We start from the raw sequence: 18,200 nt of genomic DNA on the forward strand, positions 1-18,200 counted from the left end.
ATAAATCGGTAAGATTTGTGATTTGTTTTGTAAGCTAATAGAGCTTCTTCTGGCTTTTTTGTTTTTTTTTTAAAGTAGACTCCATGCCCAGTGTGGAGCCCAGTGCGGGGCTTGAACTCACGACCCTGAGATCAAGACTTAAGCTGAGATCAAGAGTCTGACACTTAACCGTCTGAGCCACCCACGTGCACCTTCTTGTGCCTTTCTTAACAAAATACACTGTATTCTAGCTTTATGAAGTCTGTTTATCTTGATAGTGTTAAGAAGAATGATCTACAATTCCTCTTTATACTACTGTAGTAGAAATATATATGCTGATTGTTTTTTTTAAATCATAAACAATGCCTATCTTGTTTGTTTAATCAATATCTTTGACAATCAATGGTACCTTGTAACTCTGACTTGGTTTTATGGGGTAGCCTGTCTCAGTGCCAAATTCTACAATCCCCATAAGAATTTTTTTTAGGGGCGCCTGGGTGGCTCAGTCAAACGTTAACTCTTGATTTCTGCTCAGATCATAAGCTAACAGTTCGTGAGTTCGAGTGTCGAGTTGGGCTCTGTGCTGATAGCTCAGAGCCTGCTTGGGATCCTCTCCCTCTCTCTGTTTCTGCCCCTCCCCTGCTCATGCTCTCTCACTCTCTCTTTTTCTCAAAATAAATAAATAAACTTTAAAAAAAGATTTTTTAAAAAATCCCTGTAAAGCGAGGTTTTTCTCTATGCGAACTCTATGCCATCCTGAGATGGCAGAACTAACCCACAACTAAATGCAGAGAAGCTGCATCTGAAAGGTTAGGAAGGTCAGAAAGGCAGAGGGAGGCTGCCCACAGTAGGGAGGGAGCTGTGTGCCCAGAGACGGCAGAGAAACAGGCTTGCACCAATCCCCGTAACATTTGGCTTTTAAAAACAGAGGGGATGAATTCCTTGAGTTTGTACAATGAGTGGGACTTGGAGCCTAGAGCTTTAAAAGTCAGCCGACTCAGCCCCGGGCAAGCCAGGAGGGTGAGTGATAGTTGGCTCGCACCCCTAAAAAGACAGCAGCCTGCGCAGAGAGGCAACATAAATACAGCAATGTATACAATGCCCGAGTGGAGGGGGGGGGTTGGGCAGCAAATGGGAGACAGATAGGTTCATACTGATTTCGAAGCATGTTGGATGTTGGGGGACTTGGAAAACAAGGGAGCTGGCAGGCACCATTTCCTTCTCCCACCCCCAGCATAAATACAGGGCCTTCGTTGAGGCAGGGCTGCACAGGCACTCGCTACCTAACCTGCTAGCAGTGTGCCAGGCCCATGAGTTCTCCTGGGCACTTGCCCACTCCAAGCCTGCCTCCTTGGCCCTGGATTCAGGGCATATTTTGTTAAAACTGCACTCCAGTCCTGCCCAGCCACAGGGTGCACAGCTGCTGCCCTGAGCTGCCTCCAGCTGGTGCACAATGCCCAGCCACAATGCGGGCTGCTCCCAGCTATGGGGTGCACAGCTGCCACTACATGCCCCCAACCACACCCAGCCGTGTCCAACCATTGCTGTGCATGATGCCCAGTCTCTCACCCCAGCCACCCTAGCACCTGGCCCCCAGTTGCCACAGGGCTTCACAGTGCTTCGGGGGATCTCACATAGGACTAGCAGCACAGCAAAATTTTGGTACCTCTGCTGCCCACTCGCAAGTTCCCCAGGGGGCATGCCCCCTCAGAGCTGGCCTGCCTGGGTCCCACTAACACTACACAGAGCAAGCACAGCCCCACCAGGCAGAGTCAGTGCAGACAACTGCACTGAAAGGAAAAGTGACTCACACAACAGCAGGGCTTAAGCAACACACATAGAATACTCTCCTGAAGTGCCAGGTTCTGGGACCTCTTCTTCAGAAAGTCACTACTTTCAAGAACAAAAAATATAGCTGACTTTCTTAATAGAAACAGACACAGAGAGGCAGAGAAAATGAGGAGAAAGAGAAATTTATCCCAAATGAAAGAACAGGACAAGGCCATGGCCAGAAATCTAACTGAAATGGATATAAGTAACATATCTGATAGAGAATTTAAAGAAATGATCATAAAGATACTCACTGGACTTGAGAAAGGAATAGAAGACATGAGTGATATCCTTATCACAGAGGTTAAGGAATAACAGCAGAAATAAGGGGCTCATTAAATGAAATGAGAAGCATGCTGGATAGAATGAGCATCAGGATGGAAAAGGCAGAGGAATGAATTATAGTGACCTAGAAGGCAGAGTAATGGAAAGTAATCAGCCTGAACAAAAGGGAGAAAAAAGAATTATGCAAAATGAGAATAGACAGGGAACTCAGTGACTCCATGAAATATAATAACATTAGTATTATAGGAGTCCCTAATGAAGATAGAGAAAAAGGAGCAGAATATTTATTTGAAGAAATAATAGCTAAAAACTTCCCTAATCTGGGGAAGGAAACAGATGTCCAGATCCAGGAGGCACAGAGAATGTCCATCAAAATCAACAAAAGCAGGGGCTCCTAGGTGGCTCAGTTAGTTCAGTGTCTGACTCTTGATTTCTGCTCAGGTCATGATCTTATGGTTCGTGGGTCTGAGCCCTGCACTGGGCTCAGCACTGAGCCCTCAGTGTGGAGCCCACTTGGGATTCTCTCTCCCTCTCTCTCTACCCCTCCCCCACCTATGCACATGGGCTCACACACACTCTCTCAAAATAAATAAACCTTAAAAAGAATCAACAAAAGTAGACCCACACCAAAATATGTTGTAATTAAACTGACAAATATAGTGATAAAGAAAAAAAAAAGTAGCAAGACAAATGAAGACAGTAACGTACAAGGGAAAACCCATAAGACTAGCAGGAAATTTTTTACAGAAGCTTTGCAAGCCAGAAGGGAGTGGCTTGATATATTCAAAGTGCTAAATGGGAAAAATCTGCAGCATAGAATATTCTATCCAGTAAGGCTATCATTCAGAATAGAAGGAAAGAGGGGCACCTGGGTGGCTAAGTGAGCTCAGCATCGAACTTTGGCTCAGGTCATGACCTTGCGTTTTGCCCCTCCCCCACTAGCCCCTCCCCCACTAGTCCCTCCCCCACTAGTAGTCTCTTTCCCTCAAAAATAAACATTAAAAAAAAAAAAAGAATAGAAGGAGAGATAGTTTCTCAGGCTAACAAAAACTAAAGGAGTTCGTGACCACCAAACCAGACTTGCAAGAAATATTAAAGGGGGCTCTAAGTGGAAAGGAGAGACCAAAGTGTCAGTATAAAGGTAGGAAACTCCAAAGCAGTAAATATGAATATTTCTGTAAAAAATCAGTCAAGGAACTCACAAAATAAAAGGATGTAAAATATAATAAAAAATCTAAAATACCTAAAATGTGGGAAGGAGATGAAAATAGAATGAGTTCATATTTAAGTAGTCATCAACTTAATATAGACTGCTATATGCAGAAGAGGTGACATACAAACCTAATGGTAACCATATATCAAAAACCACTAATAAATGTAGAAAGAATAAAGAGAAAGAAATCCAGGGCACCTGGGTGGCTCAGTCAGTTAAGCATCCAACTTCATCTCAGGTCATGATCTCAGGGTTCGTAGGTTCGAGCCCTGGGCTCTGTGCTGACAGCTCAGAGCCTGGAGCCTGCTTCAGATTCTGTGTCTCCCCCTCTGCCTCTCTCCCACTCATGTTCTGTCTCTCTCTCTCTCTCTGTCAAAAATAAATAAACATTTAAAAAAGGAAGTAAAACTTGCACTATTTGCAGATGAAATGATACTATATATAGAAAAACCTAAAGACGCCACAAAAAACTGCTAGAACTGAGAAACAAATTCAGTAGTCATAGGATACAAAATCAATATACAGAAATCTGTTGCATTTATATACACTAAAAATGAAGCAGCAGAAAGGGAAATTAAGAAAGTAATCCCACTTGGGGCAGCTGGGTGGCTCAGTCGGTCGGTTAAGTGTCCGACTTCAGCTCAGATCATGATCTCGCTAGTTCGAGCCCCATGTCGGGCTCTGTGTTGACAGCTCAGAGCCTGGAACCTGCTTCAGATTCTGTGTCTCTCTCTCTTTCTCTGAATCTCCCTGGCTTGCATTCTGTCTCTCTCTCTCTCAAAAATAAACATTAAAAAAATTAAAAAAAAAAAAGAAAGTAATCCCATTTACAATTGCACCAAAAATAATAAGATACCTAGGAATACTTAACTAAAGTGGTTAAGAGACCTGTACTCTGAAAACTATAAAACACTGATGAAAAGAAATTGAAGATGGCACAAGGAAATGGAAAGATATTACATGCTCATGGGTTGGAAGAACAAATATTGTTAAAATGTCTATACTACCCAAAGCAATCTACACATTTAATGAAATCCCTCTCAAAATACCAACAGCATTTTTCACAGAGTTAGAACAAACAATCCTAAAATTTGTATGGAACCACAAAAGATCCCAAATAGTCAAAGAAGTCTTGAGGAAAAAAAAGCAAAGCTGGAGGCATCACAATTCCAGACTTTAAGTCATATTACAAAGCTGTAGTGATCAAAACAGTATGGTACTGGCACAAAAACAGACACATAGATTAATAGAACAGATTAGAAAACCCAGAAATAAACCCACAACTATAGGGTCAATTAATCTTTGGCAAAGCAGGAAACAACATCCAACAGGAAGGACAGTCTCTTCAGCAAAGGGTGTTGGGAAAACGGGACGGCAACATGCAAAAGAATGAAACTGGACCACTTTCTTACACCACACACAAAAATGGATTAAAATCCTTAATGTGAGACCTGAAACCATAAAAGTCCTAGAAGACAACACAGGCAGCAACCTCTCTGACGTGAGCCATAGCAACTTTTTTTTTTTTCTTGATATGTCTCCTGAGGCAAGGGAAACAAAAGCAAAAATAAACTATTGAGACTACATCAAAATAAAAAGCCTCTGGGGTGCTTGGGTGGCTCAGTGGGTTGAGCATCAGACATCAGCTCAGGTCATGATCTCATGATTCGTGAGTTTGAGCCCTGCATCAAGCTCTCTACTGATGCTGCAGAGCCTCCCTGGGGTTCTCTCTCTCTCTCTCTCTCTCTCTCTCTCTCTCTCTCTCTCTCTCTCTCCTCCCCTCTTTCTCTGTCCCTCCCCCACCCTCTCTCTCTCTCAAAATAAATAGGGGCACCTGGGTGGCTCAGTCGGCTGGGCATCAGACTTTGGCTCAGGTCAATATCTCACTGTTCATGAGTGCAAGCCCTATGTTAGGCTCTGTGCTGACAGCTCAGAGCCTGGAGCCTGCTTGGGATTCTGTGTCTCCCTCACTCTTCGCTCCTCCACCACTTGTGCTCTGTCTCTGTCTCAAAGCTAAATAAACATTAAAATACATAAATAAGCTATGAAAAAAAATTAAAAACTTCTGCAGAGTGAAGGAAACAATCAACAAAACTAAAAGGCAACCTACAGAATGGGAGAAGATATTTGCAAATGACATATCTTATAAAGGGTTAGTACCCAAAATACAGAAAGAACTTATAAAATTTGAAACTGGAAAAACAAACAATCCAATTAAAAAAGGGACAGAAGACAGGAACAGGCATTTTTCCAAAGAAGACATACAGATGGCCAACAGACACATGAAAAGATGTTCATTATCACTAACCATCAGGGAAATGCAAATAAAAACTACAATGAGATATCACCTTATACCCGTCAGAATGGCTAAAATCAACAACGCAAGAAACAACAGGCGTTGAAAAGGATGTGGAGAAAAAGGAACACTCGTGCACTGTTGGTGGGAATGCAAGTCTGGGCAGCCGCTACGGAAAACAGTATGGAGGTTCCTCAGAAAACCAGAAACAGAACTACCTTATGACCTCACAATCACACTACTGGGTATTTGCCCAAAAAATACAACACTAATTCAAAGGGATCCATGTACCCCTATGTTTATAGCAGCATTATTTACAATAGCCAAGATATGAAAGCAGCCCAACTGTCCATGGATTGATGAATGGCTAAAAAAGATGTGGTGTGTGTCTACACAATGCAATATTATAGCCATAAAAAATAATGAATCTTGCCATTTGCAACATCATGGATGGAGCTAGAGGGTATAATGCTAAGCAAAAGAAGTCAGTCAGAGAAGGACAAATACTGTATGATTTCACTGATATATGGAATTTAAGAAACAAGTGAGCAAAGGGGGGAAAAAAGACAAACAGACAAATCAAGAAACAGACTCTTAACTATAGAGAACAAACTGATGGTTACCAGAGGGGAGTTAGGTAGGGGGGATGGAGATTAAGGAGTGCACTTGTCATGAGCACCAGGTGATGTATGGAATTGTTGAATTACTATATTGTACAGTTGAAATTACTATAGGACTGTATGTTAACTAACTGGAATTAAAATAAAAACGTAAAAAATTAAAATAAATTACAGTTATCTTTTTGTTATGAAGATGGACAGAGCCCATATAAGGTGAAACAAAGAGAATGCAGACATTAATGATGGAGTCTATTCAGATTTATGAATGATTTATGAATGAGAATCAGCCAATCAGTTGAGTATGAATTAGTATGGGCTCCAATGGTCACAGCAAGGTGAGAGGGACTGCTCTTTTCCCCTACTACAGTATAAATACTTCTGGTACATCTGATTGAGGAGTTAAGTTTCTTTCCTGGAAATTGAATTATTAATTACATTAAAATCTAAAGTATGAATAGAGTTACAGCTTCATAGAAATAAAGGCAGTGTCCTTCAGGGTAACCTGGACTGAGTAGTTGTAAGATAGCCAGAGTTACAAGGATATTTCTAAATTTGATTTGAAGGATGCTTCTTTTTCTCCAAAGCAAATGACAATGAATCAGATCAAAAAGTGGAGAAATTACCACATGAGCCAAAATGTGGTCTCATTTTTGTATAAGTGCATGCCATGCCTGTGGTTTCGAGCCCCACGTTGGGCTCTGTGCTGAAAGCTCAGAGCCTGCAGCCTGCTTCAGATTCTGTGTCTCCCTCTCTCTCTCTCTGCCCCTCCCCAGCTTGTGCTGTCTGTCTCTAAAATAAATAAACATTAAAAAAAAAAAAAAAAAAAAAGAAGTCCATGCCATCCCCTAGCAAGTCCACAAAGTGACAAGAAGTTATACGTGTACGATCGGTTAGAAAGGAGACTCTCCACCAAGAAGCTTCTGTTCCTGAGCTGGAATGTGATTGATTCTCTGTGGCAACACAATTGAGAAAAGGTTATACTCTCAGAAGTTCTTTGGGTAATAAACAGTACTCCAGAGCCAAAGACCCTTCTCTAGGAGAGCTTCTATGTGGAAAAAGTTTAGGCTCACAGAGGGAAATCTCCCCCAAAGAGAAATTTCTTTCTGCCTCTTCAAAACTATTCTGACATGAAAAACCAAACAAACAAAAACCCCGCATGAACATTTTCCCTAGATGTGGAAGCCTCACATGAATTGAGAAGTGGGAAGAAATGGCTCCAAAGGGAGGGTTCTTCCATTAGGACTCTTGCTTCAATAACATATGAAAGATATAGTCATAGCTATAAATTATAAGATATCATCTCAAATAGCTATACCTGTCCTGAATGAATAAGTTTGTATATTTTATGGGTATGCATACAAATAAAAAAACAAAATTTCATGATTTTCATGGGATAACTTGGTTACGCTTTTTCCATGTTTTCCCTTTCTTGGAACTCTTTTTTGCAACCACCCCCCCCCCCACCCCTGCAAAAAGGCAACCCAAAAATTCACTGGCACTTTAGGTTATGACTAATAAGTAACACTCTTATAAGGTAAAAGTGAAGCTAAAAATGTTCAAACTCCATAACTTTAATATGTTTGAGTTACTCTTGTCACTTTTTTAATTAAAAAAAAAAAAAAAAAAGATACTGTTGAGGATGAGTGTATTCCTGGACAGAAATAAGGGATAAATGAATTTATTACTATGTCTGTACAGAAGTTAAGAAGGTATAACCTCAATCAATTTTAGAATGTAATCTATCTAGTTCTACCAAAGAAACACTTGAAATTAAACTATTTTAAATCAATAATTTTGCATTTCAACATAATTTTCCACTCGAAAGATAAATTCCTAGCCACTACACTAAGTGCCCGTTCTCCATGACAATAGTATTACATTTATTGTGGCAGATTACTCAAAGAACAGAATAATTGGTTTACAGTTAAGATGTGTTATAACTTAAGTTTTATTTATTTAAGTAATCTCTACACCCCACGTGGGGCTTGAACTCATGACTCAAGAGATCAAGAGTCACATGCTCCAAGATTTTTAGAGCTTCCAGGTTGAAGTCATCCACACTGGGAGAGTGACACATACCCCAACTCTATGGAGACAGTAGCTCCTGTGTTCAGAACCCTCCCAGACCTCGCCCCATGTATCTTGTCATTTGGCCGCGCATCTATCTCATTTATCATATCCTGTAATAAACTGGTAAACATAAATAAGCGTTTCCCTGAGTCCTGTGAGCTGCTCTAGCAAATTAACTGAACCTGAAGAGAGGGTTGTGGGAACCTCCAAATCTGTGGGTAACCTGGGGCCCTACCACTTGGAATCGGCATGTAAAGTAGGGTGGGAGCTGCCTTGGGCGACTGAGCCCTTAACCTGTGAGATCAGACACTGTCTCTAGGTAGATAGTGTCAGCAGTGAATTAAATTCTGGGTATAGGATACCCAGCTTGTATCACAGAAAATTGCTGGGTGTGAGGAAAAAACTCCACTCCACACATTTAGCGACCAGAAGTGTCAGAAGTAAAGTGTTCTGTCAGTAGTAAAGGAGACACACAGGAAAGATAGACATCGGATGAGAACTATAGATCTTCCCTAATATACAGAATATACAGAATACACTACTAATGAATAAGTTCAAAAAGAATATCCATTAAATAAAAGAGAACATCCATATAACCAACATTCAATTCCAATAGCTGTTTTTTTAAATTCTGAATATCTACTTTTCTTGAAAAAAAAAAAGTTCTTACTTTCAACAGAATAATGCTGGAAAATCACTGAAAGAAAACTATCCATAAATAAACATTCCCTACCTCAAAAAAGTCTAAGAATCACAAAGTCTGCAGGAACTTGGCTAATCAAATACTGTACTACTAATTTAATCAGTATAAAATGGAAAGGTGTTAAATATATAATAAAAAAAAATCATTCTTGTGGAAGAGCAAACTTTAAAGTAGGCCACTAATTGAGAATTGTGGAAAAAAGTAGGGCGGGGAGCTAAACCAGAGTTCTAAGGATACATAAAGTGTCAAACCAGTGTAATTTCTTGGATTCTCATGGAAAACATTGTTTTACTTTTTCATTAAAGTTCAGCCGTATCCAATACTTTGTCTCTGTTTTATCTGTGTTTTTTATGTCCTTATGTTTTGGTCTTGTGGTGATATTACCACAGAATATTGAGTTTATTTCATTTCCTAACTAATAAAGAAAAATTAGATTATTCCATGCTTGGTGTAGACAGTAGATGATTTCTTCAGCCCTGCAATCTGCCACCCATCATTCCTAGGCAACACTTCTTTGATCAGCTCTTCTGAGTGTCGGGACAGACTGCTGGTTGATCTTACTGACGAGAATATTGTATCTTCCTTACTTGTTGAGGAGTCGTCAAGAATTGATTCTAGGAATTTGACGAACTTCTTGCCTCACTCCCCATTTCAGCAACATTCATTTGTTTGTGCTCTATTTTGACACTCATTACTATTCTAGTATCAACAAAACTTCTGCTAGGAATTTCCTGTGGGTTTACCTTATCCCACTTGTGTAGGGAGGCAAAGCTTCACCTCTTCCTTCTTAGGGTTTCTACCTGAGCCTGAGAATTAAATTGACACAAGACAGGGGCGCCTGGGGTTGGTTAAGCGTCCAACTCTTGACTTCGGCTCAGGTCATGGTCTCAAGGTTTGTGGGATCGAGCACCGCTTTGGACTCTGTACTGACATTGCAGAGCCTGCCTGGGACTCTGTCTCTCCCTCTCTCTCTGCCTCTCCCCTGCTTATGCTCGCTCTCTCTCTCTCTCTCTCTCTCTCAAAAATGAATAAATAAAATAAAAAATTCAAATTGACATAAGACAGATTAACAAAAGAAAAACATACCAATTTGATTTTTACATGTACAAGGAACTCTCCACAAGAAACGGACAACCCAAATAAGTGGCAAAACCCAAGTACTTACATACTAGATTGAACAGAGTGGCAATTGTGAAAAAGCAGAGTATATGAGGAAACTAAAGGAAGAGAAGTTTTTTTATTTGTTTGTTTTGTTTTTGGTTTTGGCTTTTAAGTCCAGCGCAAGGCTCAAACTCATAACCCTGAAATCAAGACCTGAACTGAGATCAAGAATCTGACATTTGAGGCGCCTGTGTGGCTCAGTTGGTTAAGTGCCCAACTTCGGCTCAGGTCATGATCTCAAGGTTTGTGAGTTTGAGCCTCACATTGGGCTCACTGCTGTCAGTGCACAGCCCGCTTTGGATCCTCTGTCGCCTTCTCTCTCTGCCCAACCCCTCCTCAAAAAATGAGTAAATATCTTCTAAAAAAAATCAGAAAAAGAATCTGATGTTTAACTGACTGAGTCACCCAGGGGCCCCAGGAAAAGAAGTATTTTAATAAGATCTTGTGCAGATTTCTCTCAGCCTTGACTCCTTCTGGTATTAAGACTGATTTCTTTCCTCCTGGTATAGGGAGGGTGGTTCTCACCTGGGAGTTTCATCTTCTGTTTCAGGGGGAAGAGGGGATGAGGGCCTTTCCTGCACCTGCTGTTTTTCAATTGCCTTTAGCTCAAAATGATCAGTATGCCTAAGGGACATACTGGGATATCGTCCCCTGAACCCCTTCTCCCGACTCATTTCCACTGTGTTTCTCTCCTCTCCACTTGATTTTAAGAATTGAAGAGAAACTAAGGGAGAATTTTTATCTCTCACTGCTATGTGCTTAATTTCTTCTTGTTTCCTGTTTTCTAATGTCAAATTCTCTGTTCAAATCTAAAAACACAAGAGTTTTCTAAAAGTCAACCTCCAAATTCCTTAATTAGTTCCATTAATGGTCATAAATCCTATCAATCCCATTTTCTTTCTCTAAATTTAAAAAATTTCCCTTCTTACCCTAACTTCTAAAAGCCATCAATGCCATAATGGGTCTCTTCCAGTGCTTTCAAGGATATTGTCAAGTACTTACCCAGCAAACACTACCCCTCTCCCTTTTAGAAGAATTCCTGATTTGTATTCAGGCATCACCCATTCCCTGTAGCAATGGGCTTCGGGGAAAGTTAACTCCACTCTGGCGGCAAAGGCAATGATGGTGGTCCCTGTTTGGTTTAAGCCAATCTCAACATTCCATCCAGGGAAAGCATGTGATTTAGGGGTGTCTGCGTGGCTTAGTCATTTAAGCATCTGACTTCAGCTCAGGTCATGATCTCATGGTTCGTGAGTTCAAGCCCCACATCAGGCTCTCTACTGTCAGTGTGGAGCCAGCTTCCGATCCTCTGTCTCCCTCTCTCTGCCCCTCCCCCCGCGCACTTGCACGGGCTATGTCTCAAAAATAAACATTTAAAAAAAAGAAGAAAATATGTGATTTAGGTCACATACTTGGAGATCTGAATGTTCTCTCTCCCACTCAACATGAATGAAGAAGCCTGAAGCCCCAATCATTCTGGCAGCCGCCTTATCACATCAAGAATGGCAGAACAGACAGAAAGAAATCGTCCTTGGTGCCATCACTGAGCTATTGATCAATCAAATATGAAACCAGACTTATTCTTGATTTCCATGCAATAAATTTCCTTATTTTGTTTTTTTTTTAAAAAAGACTTTTTAGAGCAGTTTTAAGTTCCCAGTAAAACTGAAAAGAAGGTACAGAGACTTCCTATATGCCCCCTGCCCTTATACATGCACAGCCCCCCTCCCCCCCAATACCAATACCTTCCACTAGAGCTCCACATTTGTTACAACTGATGAAATGACATTGACCCATTATTACTACCTGTCCTTAGATTACATTGTTTAACTCTTGGTATTGTACATTCTATGGGTTTGGACAAATGTATAATAACATGAATCCACCGTTATAATATACAAAATAGTTTCAGTGCCCTGAAAATCCTCTGTGTTTCACCTGTTCACCACTCCCTCCCCTACAACCCCTGGCAACCACTGATCTTTTTGCCATGTTTGCCTTTTCCAGAATGCCAGAGAGTTGGAATCATAATGTATGTAGCCTTTTCAGCTTGGCTTCTTTCATTTAGTTCCTCCATGTCTTTTCATAGCCTTTTCATAGTCTTTTCTTTTTATTGCTGAATAATATTTCATTGTCTGGAAGTACCAAAGTTTGTTTATCCATTTACCTACTGAAGGACACCTTGGTTTGCTTCACGCTTTGGCAAATTATGAATCAAGCTGGTATATAAATATCTGTATGCAGGTTTTTGTGTGGATATAAGTTTTTATCTCTTTTGGGTAAATACTAAGGAGTACAGTTGCTAGATCATATGGTAAAGTATGTTTAATTTTGTAAGAAACTGCCAAATTGTCTTCCCAAGTGGTTATACTATTTTGCATTCCCAGGAGCAATGAATGAGAGTTCCTGTTATTCCACATCCTTGCTAGGGTTTTGTGTTGTCAGTGTTCTGGATTTTGGACATTCTAATAGATGCTATAGGGGCCCTGGGCAGAACACCCTTAAATGTACCACAATGGCAAATTGATTATTTCTAATTAAAACTATGTAAAAAAAAAAAAAAAAAAACAAAACAGCCTGTGCAAGGACACTCAGAACTCCTTCTGTCCCCCAGAAAGAAGGAAATAAATCTTCCCTGAGAAAGGTACCCTCCCTGTACCAGAAGGGAAAGACATCCTTATCACCAGAGACAGGGAATTTAGAGCTGAAAAGGCTGTATAAACCAACTGTAGAGGCCACTTTTGGGCAGTAGACTTGAGCAATGGAAACCCGAATAAGGAAAAGGGTCCACAGTGACCACTGGGCCCATTAGGCGACCCGCCTCAAAACACCCATAGACCCTAGTTGACCGATGGGCTACTTAATAATCAGGCACAGGTACTAAAAATGGAAAATTCCATACGTTCCCATACCTCTTCACTCCCCCACAAACTCAGCTGGCCGCCTCCCCCTCCCCAAATGCCTCCTGGCAGACAGTCACTCCTTTGCTGTCCAGCCCTCTGCTCCCCTGCACTGTATTCCATAACTTCTATCTCCTTTCTTCTGCCTTGGGTGAATTCATTCACCACCCACCCCAACTTTGCTATCTTTTACTAATTTACTACTTTAGCCCAAATTCTGTTCAGAATTCCTTACTAATTTAAGCTCCTAAACACAAGTCTTTTTTTGCACTGTTAATTCCTCACAAATGTACTATATCTTTGTCTAAAATGTATAAGGACTGCTTACCATAAAAATAATTTTTTAAAAACTGCCTGCCTTGGTCATTGCTTTGGGTCTGAATTTCACTACTGGGCCTCCATGTGCACATAATACAACTTTGTTTTTTCTCTCCTGTTAATCTGTCTCCTCACGTCAATTTAATTCTTAGACCAGCTAGGAGACTTTGAAGGGTAGAGAGAAATAATTTTTCCTCCCCTACAATGTATAATTCCCATAATTTCTTTTAAACCAGTTTGAGTTTGTTTTTCTTACTTGCAATCAAAAGAAGCTTAACTGCTATAATGTCACTAACATGACCAAAAAATTCTTTTTTTAAAAAACGTTTATTTATATATTTTTGAGAGAGGGGGTGGGCAGATAGCAATCCCAAGCAGACTCCATGCTGTGGAAGCAGAGGCAGACATATGCAAATTCACAAATCGTGAGATCCTAATCTGTGCCCAAACCAAGAGTCAGATGCTTAACCAACTGAGCCACCCAGGCACCCCTGTCTAAAGAATTCTTAAAAGACCAACTGGATGCTGGAAGGAATAAAAGTTTAACTGTTGGGGCACCAGGGTGGCTCAGTCTGTTAAACATCCGTCTTTGGCTCACGTCATGATCTCATGGTTCTGAATTCAAGCCCCACACTGGGCTCTCTGCTGTCATCGTGGAGCGGCTTTGGGTCCTCTGTCACCTCTCTCTGACCCTGCCCTGCACTCGCACGCTCTCTCTCAAAAATAAAATAAACATTAAAAGCAAACAAAAGAAGAATGACAAATCTCTGGGTATGCCTGTGATCTGCCTTCATTAACTCATTGAAGGGAAATAAACACATTACAAATGTTTAACTGTTAAAAAATAAAGCCATACAAGTAGGGGATTAGGGAAAAATATAAGAGAGAAAATGCAATAATCATATATAGGGAAAGGTATTCCTTAGCATGACACAAAACCCAGAAACTGTTAAAAACAAAATCACAGGCCTAAAATGGTGTCATTTAGGCCAGGTCACCAAACCTGGGCTTAACCCCCAATTCCAACCTCTCCCATAAACAGTCTTAACTGGTCAGTCAAGAATTTTCTGTCGGCATCAATTACTGAGGAATCTGTCCTGAGGCCCTAGCCATTCCCCAAAGGAAGATGAGGTAATCTGCATAATAAGACCCCTTGATCCTCTCCCTAAGGAAGGGTGACCTTGCTAATAACGTCTTGCCCCACTCTCCCTCTAAAAATCTTCCGTTTTGTACAACTCCTCACAGCTCCCCTTCACTTGGTAGATGGAATGCTGCCCGATTCATGAATCACGATTAATAAAGTCACTTTGATCTTCAAATTTGCTTGGTTGAATGTTGTTTTTTAACACTAAAGGAAAAGACCAAGAGATTGAACATTATAAAATGTGAAGGTACGGCAAAAGAAAATTAAAAGATAAATTACAGAATAGGAGAAAATATAACACATAACACACAGGAAATATATAAAGGGCTTCTATGAACCAATAAGAAATCTGGCCAAAAGATATAAAAAGACTGCTCTCAGAAGGTAAAATACAAATTGATAATAAATATAGGAAATAATATTGGCTGAACTTGATGGACTAAATTCATCACTCTTCTTCTTCCAAATCCCTTCAAATGAGAGATAATACTTTTTTTTTTTTTTTGAGATTTTATTTTTAAGTAACCTGTACACCCAATGTGGGGCTCCAGCTCACGACCCTGAGATCAGGAGTGGCACATTCCAACAACTGAGCAGCCAGGTGTCCCAAGTCACATTAAAAAAAAAAGTTTTTGTTTGTTTGTTTATTTATTTTGAGATTGAGAGAGAGACAGAGAGAGAGAGAGAGCACAAGCAGGGGAGGGACAGAGAGAAGGAGAGACAGAATTCCAAGCAGGCTCTGCACCATCAGCACCACCCAGGTGCCCGGCCCCCACCCCAAGACATACTTAAAAAAAATAATAAATCCAGGGGTGCCTGGGTGGCTCAGTCGGTTAAGCATCTGACTTCAGCTCAGGTCATGATCTCACAGTCCATGAGTTCGAGCCCTGCATCAGGCTCTGTGCTGACAGCTCAGAGCCTGGAGCCTGCTTCAGATTCTGTGTCTCCCTCTCTCTTTGCCCCTCCCCTACTCATGCTCTGTCTCTGTCTCATAAATAAATAAAAACATTAAAATAAATAAATAAATAAATCCATAGTGCCTGGGTGGTGCAGTCAGTTAAGCATCTGACTCTTGGTTTTGGCTCAGGTCATGATCTCACAATTCATGGGATGGATCTCCCTCTCTCTCTGCCCCTCCTCATGCTTGCTCTCTCTCTCAAAATGAATAAATAAATAAATAAATAAATAAATAAATAAAACTTAAAAAAAAAAAAAGAAGAAGAAGAAATCCAACAGGTGCCTGGCTGGCTCAGTCCATACAGCACATGACTCTTAATCTTAGGGGTGGTGAGTTCAAGCCCCACATTGGGTATGGAGCCTACTTAAAATAAAAAAAGAAAAAAGAATAAATCCATAACAATCTTAGAAAATAAAAAAAGAGTGCTATTTAAAGGTGTAGAGAATATAAAGATTTCCTAGAATATAAAACACAGAAGAAATGGGATAGACATGAATGAAAGAAACCATAGGCCAAATATGGGCAGACTATTCAAAAATGAACTGCTCCAAAAAAAAAAAAAAAAAAAAAAATCTTAGTCAAAATGAACAAACACAAAGAACATGAAGACTCTCTGGATCAATTGCCCTGGGCATGGTAACAGTTATTTAGGTTATGCTAGGTGTGTCCTGGTAACTGAAATCTCAGTGGCTTAAAATAACAATGGTTTGTCACTATCCTCACAATTTGAAGCAAGTTGGGAACCAAACTTAAGTAGCTGTTATTCAAGCATTGATTTATGGATCCAGGCTTCTATGATGGAGCCCTGCCATTTGGAACATCTGGGTTGGCTTCCAAAATTGCCATGTGAAGGAAAGAGAAAAGGAGTCATGTTTTATGACCAGCCTAGGGTGTATAATTTTTGCCCTCATCCCATTAGTACTTAGTTGATGGTGTTTTGGGGTGATGATGGGGTGGTCTGGAGCTGACAGCCAAGAAAGAATCTTTAAGACGTCTTTGGTGCAAAAAGGTGATTTTATTAAAGCACGGGGATAGGACCCTTGGGCAGAAAGACCTGCACTGGAGTTGCGACAGGGTAACTGATTATATGCCTTCAGGTGGGGAGGGGTCAGGGATAGAGTAAGTCTCTAAGATATTTTGGAGGCAAGGTTTCCAGGACCTTGAGGGTCCAGCTGCTATTAGGAAAACACCATTTATTACCGTTTAGTAAAACCTCAGTCATGAGACCCTTCAGATGTATATCAGGGAACCATAAGCTTGGAGTATGACCGCCAGCATATATCTTGGGGGAGTTGAGATAAAGGAAGTTTCCAAAGGAATTTTTATGTGTTAAGGTAGATTTACAGAATCCTGGGGGGTCAGGATAATGTTAAGCCAGATTCCTTATTGCCCCTAGCAAAGTGTCATCATCAAGGCAGCTGAACTTCTAGAGGAAGGTCACTCCGCCTGTTTCAAGGACTTGTCATTGGGCTGTAGTCAGTAAGGGAATTTAATTTTTCATTTGCCTTTGTTTCCCACATCACCATGGCAAGCACTTAAACCTCCTTACATCTTAATGAGAGTGATATTAGGGCTCCAGGAAATGGAGTCTATATAGATTTCTGGAGATTAGGCTATGGATAAGATTGCCCTTTTCTTGCAGTTTACTAAGTTATCCATAAACTGAAGGAAACTCCGTCCTGCGTGACTGTGATCTCTATCAGTCAACCATGTTTTCTTTCCTTTCCTTTGTTCTTGGGTAGCCAGGAGTGTCTGAGGAATATCACACATATCCCATGTGTATGTGGGAAGGGCGGGTGCTGTTAGCCTGCACTTTGCCCTCAGCTTGCCTCACACTCCCTCATCATTAGTCATTCAAACCCAACAGAACTACAGAGGAGGCTGGGAAATACTGTCATACTGTTTGTAACTGGGGGTTTACTCTCTCCGTTGAGGAGTTGAGGAGAGAGGCCTTTTGAGGAAAAAGACTCCTGCAACTGCAGAGGGAACTTGCAATCTACCTATACCAATTAGTCTAATCCTTTGTTTATAAATATAAATGGATCATGAGGAAAACCAGCAGCACGAATCACAAGGACCACATTGAGCAAACAGAACCACAGACCCGAAAGTAAACACAGATGATCCAGTGAACCACATATAACTTAGAAAAAATTCTCAGCATCCTCAGAATTGGTATTTGAAGATATTTCACATGAAAATGAGAAAAAATTGCAATTTAAAAAAGGAATCAAAGAATTCATTGGAAATTACAAATATAGGGGTGCCTGGCTGGTTCAGCTGGTGAAGTGTGCAACTCTTATCTAGGGGGTGTGAGTTTGAGCCATATGCTGGGTGTAGAGATTACTTAAAAATAAAATCTTAAGGGGCGCCTGAGTGGCTCAGTTGGTTAAGCATCTGACTTCAGCTCAGGTCATGATCCAACGGTTCGTGAGTTCAAGCCCCACATCGGGCTTTGTGCTGACAGCTCAGAGCCTGGAGCCTGCTTCAGATTCTGTGTCTCCCTCTGTCTGCCCCTCCCCTGCTTGCACTTTGTGTCTTGCATTGTCTCAAAAATAAGTAAACATTAAAAAAACATTGTTTTAATCTTAAAAAAAAAAAAGGAAATTACAAATATAATTGCTGAGATAAACAATTCAGTAGATAAACTGAAAAACAAAACGGCTATGGCTAAATAGCCAAATTAGGAATTTGGAAGGAAGAGTTAAGAAAACCTCTCATAA

Source organism: Panthera onca, chromosome B3, assembly GCF_046562875.1.
Source record: "Panthera onca isolate mPanOnc1 chromosome B3, mPanOnc1 haplotype 2, whole genome shotgun sequence".
In the NCBI taxonomy this organism is placed as follows: Eukaryota; Metazoa; Chordata; class Mammalia; order Carnivora; family Felidae; genus Panthera; species Panthera onca.